We start from the raw sequence: 7,096 nt of genomic DNA on the forward strand, positions 1-7,096 counted from the left end.
GAGGCCGTTAAAGACGAGCTCGCCCGAGCGGATCTGCCAAAAACCCTGGACGCATTGATACAACTCAGTATCACCATAGATAGAAGACTACGAGAAATAAAGGCTGAGAAAATGGGAATGCCATTATCCAGTTCTTCTTGGATTTCGGCCGTTGACCCCGTTCCTATGGAGGTAGGAACCATACGCCCACCTCTATCAACTATGGAAAGAGCCAAAAGACGATCTGGTAATCTCTGCTTGTACTGTGCATCCCCGGATGACAAGATAAACGTCTGTCCCCTAGTCTACAAAAAGAAGGGTGAGTGTTCACATGTCCTCCTAGGGGGGAGTGACAACTTCAATCACTAACCCTTACCTTTCTGTTTGCTTAACATTACAGTGGGACCAGAACAGGATTACTACTAAGGCCATGATTGACACAGGATCTTGTGGAAATTATATTGACATACGTTTTGCTGCTTTAAATAAAGTTCCTATTATTTCTAAACTTAAACCTGTCTCAGTAAGTCTTATTAACGGTGTTCCTTTATCCTCTGGTCCAATCACTGATCAGACACAGGCACTCCTAGTCACTACTAACGGGTCTCATATGGAGACCACTACCTTCGATCTAATACCTTCACCCCACTTTCCCATTGTGTTGGGACTTCCCTGGTTGCACACACATCAACCAACCATAGATTGGAAGGAACGGACCCTGGCCTTCCTCTCTTGCTATTGCGAGGGTACGTGTAACCTCCCGTCTTTCGGGAAGATCCTGTCTGTGGTGACAGATGAGATTGCACCACTATGTTATCAGGATCTCTCTGAGGTTTTTCTTGAAAAAAATGCTCAAGCACTACCTCCCCATCGAGACTATGATTGTAGCATTGATCTACTCCCAAATAGCAAATTGCCGTTCGGTCATGTTTATCCTCTTTCACAGGATGAACTTTCCCATCTCAAAGACTATTTGGATGAGAATTTGAAGAAAGGTTTTATTAGACCTTCCACTTCTTCCACAGCAGCAGGACTCTTTTTTGTCCGCAATAAGGACTCAAGTCTCAGGCCTATCATCGACTATAGGCAATTGAATGCTATTACAATAAAAGATCGCTATCCTCTACCGCTTATCCCTGAGCTCATTGAGCAGGTGCGTGGAGCTACCTATTTTTCAAAATTGGATCTGAAAGGAGCATACAATCTCATTCGAATCCGTGCTGGACACGAGTGGAAGACTGCATTCAGAACCAGATACGGATTGTTCGAATATCTTGTAATGCCATTCGGGCTATGCAACGCCCCTGCAGTTTTTCAACGATTTATAAATGATATTTTCAGAGATTTACTAGATGTCTGTGTTGTGGTATATCTGGACTATATATTTATATATTCACGATCCCTGTCTGAACACATAAGACATGTAAGACTAGTATTATCGAGATTGCTTGCACACAACCTTTATGTGAAACTGAAAAAATGCTTGTTTCATAAAGAAGAGGTACTGTTTCTAGGCTACATCATATCCAAAACAGGAATCGAGATGGACATGAGTAAGATATCCTGCATTCAGGATTGGCCTACACCAACCACACGCAAGGCGCTACAGCGATTCCTTGGATTTTCGAATTTCTACAGGAAGTTCATCAGAAACTTCTCTGCCATTGTGAGACCCCTCACACAGCTCACTAGCATTAAAAAACCATTCAAATGGTCAGAGGAAGCAAATAAAGCTTTTCACCTGTTAAAGACAAGGTTTACTTCTGCTCCCATATTACGCCATCCAGACCCATCCCTCCAATACATTCTGTAAGTAGATGCGTCAAACATGGCAGTAGGAGCAATACTCTCCCAACGACCAACTCACACTTCACCACTTCATCCAGTCGCCTTTTTTTCTAAATCCCTAAGCAGTCCAGAGATAAATTACCCCGTGGGTGAAAAGGAACTGCTTGCTATAAAATTGGCTCTGGAGAATTGGCGACATCTACTCGAAGGCACTCAATTACCAATACTTATATACACGGACCATAAAAATCTCCAATATCTTCAGACTAACAAAACTCTCTCTCACCGACAGGTACGATGGTCACTATTTTTTCTAAGGTTTAACTTCCTAGTGACCTACACACCTGCAGATAAGAACAAAAAGGCGGATGCACTATCACGACTAACTGAAGAAAACTACTTCGAAATCCCTTCCGTTCCTATAATACCTCACAAACGCATTATTGGAGTTGTCCGTTCCTTGAAGGAAGAGGTTTTGCATGGTATAAGTTTGGATTCACCCCCACCACAACTAAATACTGATGCAGAAGGCTTCCTCTACTACAACGACAAACTTTACATACCACCTACCATACGCACCAAGATCTTGGAATTATCGCATGATGTGCCTATGGCAGGACATATGGGTATGACAAAGACTCTGTCAGGGAAGAACTTGATAAAGAATGGCAAAGTTTCCAATTTCCAAAATGGCCGCGCAGGACTGTCAGGAAATGACATATATGCTAATTCCAAAACAGCCATGTGGGACGTCCTAATTAGCGCCAATTATCAACACCCACTTCCTATATAAACTCAGCACTGGCTGCCATTCATTGCTGGATTATCTTCAGCTAGTACCTGTTTGCCTTGTGCCTTGAAACGCCTGCTTGATTGACTACCTGTTACCGACCCGGCTATCCTTGACCTGCTCTGGCTTTCTCCTTCTCTGAACCCGGCTTGCCTTACGGACTTCTCCCTGCCTGCTCCTAATTGACTACCCGTGTTTGACCCTCGGCCTGGCTTCTGACCTTGATTTGCACTAACCTGTCTGCACTTCCAGTGATCCAAGTGACTGTCTTTCCTACTGCGGATCCGAGTCCTGACACAGCTTCACCTGCAGGCAACCCGTGCACCTTTGGGCACAGCACCCTCTGTCACCATCTCCAGGGGTGCTCTGCACTCAGCCGCAAGGGGAGCCCTCTCGTCACCTCAGCCTCCAACCAGGTTCGTGACAGCATAATCCAGCCACTATGTCTGAGGCTGAAAGAGGTGCTTCCCCGCTAGAGGCTTTGTGCCAGCAGGTCGCCGGCCTTACCCAAGCAGTGAAGAATTTGCAAGACGGATACTTTCAATTAGAGGGTCGCCTACAGAACCTTGCAGTATCTGCTACACCAAGCGTCCAGAATCCACCTGCTGCACCCTCTGCTTCAGCTGCTTCAGCCCAAGAACACCCCGCATTGGCCTCCTCGGTGGCCATGCCAGTTCCAGAACCCAGAGTTCCAGTCCCCGAACGCTTCTCGGGGGATCGACGGAAGTTTAGGGCATTCCAGAACGCCTGCCAGTTATATTTTGCCCTCCAGCCCAGGACTTTCTCCCTTGAGTCCGTGAAGGTGGGGTTTATCATATCTCTACTCTCAGAAGACCCCCAGTCTTGGGCTCACCATTTATTAGAGCAGAAAAGCCCGGTGCTTAACTCAGTCTCCACGTTCCTGGATGCCATGGCACAATTATATGACGACCCTCAACGTGTGACGACTGCAGAAACTGCCCTTCATAGCCTCCAACAGGGGCGACGCCCAGTGGAGGACTATACTGTGGACTTCCGCAAGTGGTCGGCAGATACCGGCTGGAATGAGGCAGCCCTCAAATACCAGTATAGGCTTGGTCTATCTGAAGTCCTTAAGGACGAATTAGCCAGAGCTGATGCCCCGGCCACCCTGGAGGATCTTATTAAGCTGGCCATTCAGCTTGATCGCCGCCTGCGGGAGCGAAGGTCTGAAAAGACTGGTACGTACCGGCCTTCCTGGATGCTCCCCAGGGTTCCACCCTCACCCGCACCTGTGCTTAAATCTCCACCTGCTCCTGCTGCTGAAGGAGAACCGATGCAGATTGGACTAGTACGGGGTACCCTATCCCCTGCTGAGAAATTACGGCGACGACAGGCCAATCTCTGCCTGTACTGCGGAGGTTCTGGACATTTCCTAAGCAACTGTCCCGTAAGACCTAGTAAGTGCCTTCCTCCATGTCCTGTCTACTTCCAGGTCTCTGGATCCCCTCCTGCTCACCTTGTCTTACCCATCTCATTGCAGGTGGCGGAAGGAGAGATCCCGCTCCAGGCAATCCTTGACTCCGGAGCATGCAGTTGCTTCATGGACATCACCTTGGCAAAGAGATTACAAATACCGCTTAGGAATAAGAAGCAGAGACTTGAAGTCCATCTAGCTGATGGGACTATTCCCAGATCCGGACCCGTGACACAGGAGACTATCCCCATCCTAACCTGGACGAACTCTGGTCATCAGGAATTTCTCTGCTTTGACGTTTTGTGTTCCCCTATGTTCCCTATTATTCTCGGAATTCCTTGGCTCCGGGCGCACAATCCTCAAATTGATTGGCCATCGGGGAGAATCTCCTTCAACTCTGAATACTGCCAGCAGCACTGCTTTGTCCCCGAAATCGGCAAGCCTCCCGTTTGTCTGTCTGTTCAACCCATCACTAGTACTAGCCAAGTAGTACCGCCAGCCTATCATTCCTACCTGGATGTTTTTGACAAGAAAAAGGCTGATGCCTTACCACCTCATCGGCCTTATGATTGCCCTATTGAGCTACTTCCAGGTGCGGAGATTCCGTTTGGGCGAATTTTTCCTCTCTCTGAAGTTGAATTGGAGGCTCTACGCCTTTATATCAATGAAAATCTCGAGAAAGGATTCATTCGCCCCTCCTCCTCTCCGGCTGGCGCCGGCATTTTCTTCGTCCAGAAAAAAGACCACTCACTGAGACCTTGTGTGGATTATCGGGAACTTAATAAAATTACAATTAAAAATCGTTACCCACTCCCTCTTGTCCCTGAACTCTTCCAAAGATTCCGTTCTGCCCGAATCTTTACCAAGCTAGATTTACGCGGTGCTTACAACTTGGTCCGCATTCGCGAGGGAGACGAGTGGAAGACAGCTTTCAGGACCCGCTTCGGGCACTTTGAATATCTAGTCATGCCCTTTGGACTATGTAATGCTCCAGCCACCTTCCAACACTTAGTAAATGACATTTTTCGAGAGTTCCTAGATCACTTTGTAATAGTGTATCTAGATGATATTCTCATCTTCTCTGCCTCCCTGGATCTTCATCGGGTGCATGTAAAAAAGGTCTTGGCCACATTAAGACTACATGGACTGTATGCAAAGGCAGAGAAGTGCGAGTTTGAAAAACTGTCCATTCAGTTTCTGGGACTGATCATCTCCACAGAAGGGATCTCCATGGACCCACAGAAGGTGGCTGCTATTATCAATTGGCCAGCTCCCACTGACAAGAAAGGCATCCAGAGGTTTTTCGGGTTTGCTAACTTTTACAGACGCTTTATCAAGAACTTTTCTACAATCATTTCTCCCATTACCCAGTTAACCCGCCAGCAGGTCCGGTTCCAATGGTCTCAGGAAGCCCAGTTAGCCTTTGATCAGCTTAAGATCCTTTTTACATCTGCTCCAGTACTGCAACACCCAGATCCAGCTTTGCCCTTTGTTCTTGAGGTAGATGCCTCTGAAGTTGCCACAGGAGCCATTCTGTCTCAACGCCAGGGGCCCAAGGCCCTGCTTCACCCCGTTGCTTTCTTCTCCAGGAAGATGACTCCACCAGAGAAGAATTATGATGTGGGTGACCGGGAGCTACTAGCCATCAAGTCGGCACTGGAGGAATGGAGATACTTACTGGAAGGCGCTACACACCCCATTATGATCTTTACAGATCACAAGAACCTAGAGTACCTCAGGACCGCCAAGCGACTCAGACCACGGCAAGCCCGATGGGCCTTATTCTTCTCCAGGTTCAACTTCCACCTTACATATCGCCCAGGATCCAAAAATGGGAAAGCTGATGCTCTTTCCCGCATGTTCCCAGAGACCCCGGAAACACCTACTCCCAGCACGATCCTGTCACCACACAACTTTTTGCTGCTTTCAACCAATCTAAACACAATGATCAAGCAAGCCTCTGCCCGGTACCCAGAAGCCGAAACCTTGGCATTACAAAGAGACCGAAATCTCTTATGGCATAATGACAAAATTTTCATCCCGTCTGAAGTAAGACCCCAAGTCCTGAAGGCTTGTCATGATCACCTCCTTACCGGCCACTTTGGCGTCAGGAAAACGTGTGATCTTGTTCAAAGATCCTTCTGGTGGCCCAATCCCAGACAGGATTGTAAAGATTATGTGGACTCCTGCGTAACTTGTCTCCGCAGTAAAGGTCACAATACCAAGACTTGGGGCTTGCTGAGACCTCTCCCTGTTCCGGAACAGCCATGGAGGATGATATCAATGGATTTTATTGTGGACTTACCCCCTTCAGACGGATTCACCACCATCTTGGTAGTAGTCGACAGACTGTCCAAGATGGCTCACTTCCTGCCTATGATAGGCACCCCCTCAGCTATGGATACGACACATATATTCATTAAAGAAATTGTCCGACTACATGGACTACCAAGTAGTATTGTGTCCGACAGAGGGGTGCAGTTCACTTCCAGGTTCTGGAAATCATTGTGCAGGACTCTACAAATCCAAGTCTGTTTGTCGTCTGCATACCATCCACAAAGTAACGGACAAACAGAGAGGACCAATCAAACGTTGGAGCAATACCTGAGATGTTTCTCTACCTTTACCCAGGACAACTGGGCATCTCTTCTTCCATGTGCCGAATTTGCATATAATAATTCGGTGCACGCCTCCACGAATCAATCCCCATTTTGGGCAAATTATGGGTTCCATCCCTCCTTTTTGCCGGATGTCATCCCGGAGGCTTCAGTACCAGCAGTCCAGGATAGGGTGGCCTCTATACAGTCCAACTACCAGACCCTTAAAGAAGCAATACTGAAGGCTCAAGAGGATTATAAGAGGCACTTTGACAAAAAGAAGAAGGGAGATCCTATGTTTAAGGTTGGAGACAAAGTTTGGCTTTCCACAGCAAACATCAAACTCACTTGTCCCTCACGGAAATTGGGTCCTAAGTTTATTGGACCTTTTGAAATCAAAAGGGAAGTTAACCCCGTGGCATTTGAATTAAACCTTCCCAACTCCTATAAGATACACCCAGTCTTCCACGTCTCTCTACTTAAATCAGCAGTGACTAGTTCATTTCC

The sequence above is a fragment of the Pelophylax lessonae genome, assembly GCF_965119305.1.
Source record: "Pelophylax lessonae genome assembly, chromosome: 4".
Lineage (NCBI taxonomy): Eukaryota > Metazoa > Chordata > Amphibia > Anura > Ranidae > Pelophylax > Pelophylax lessonae.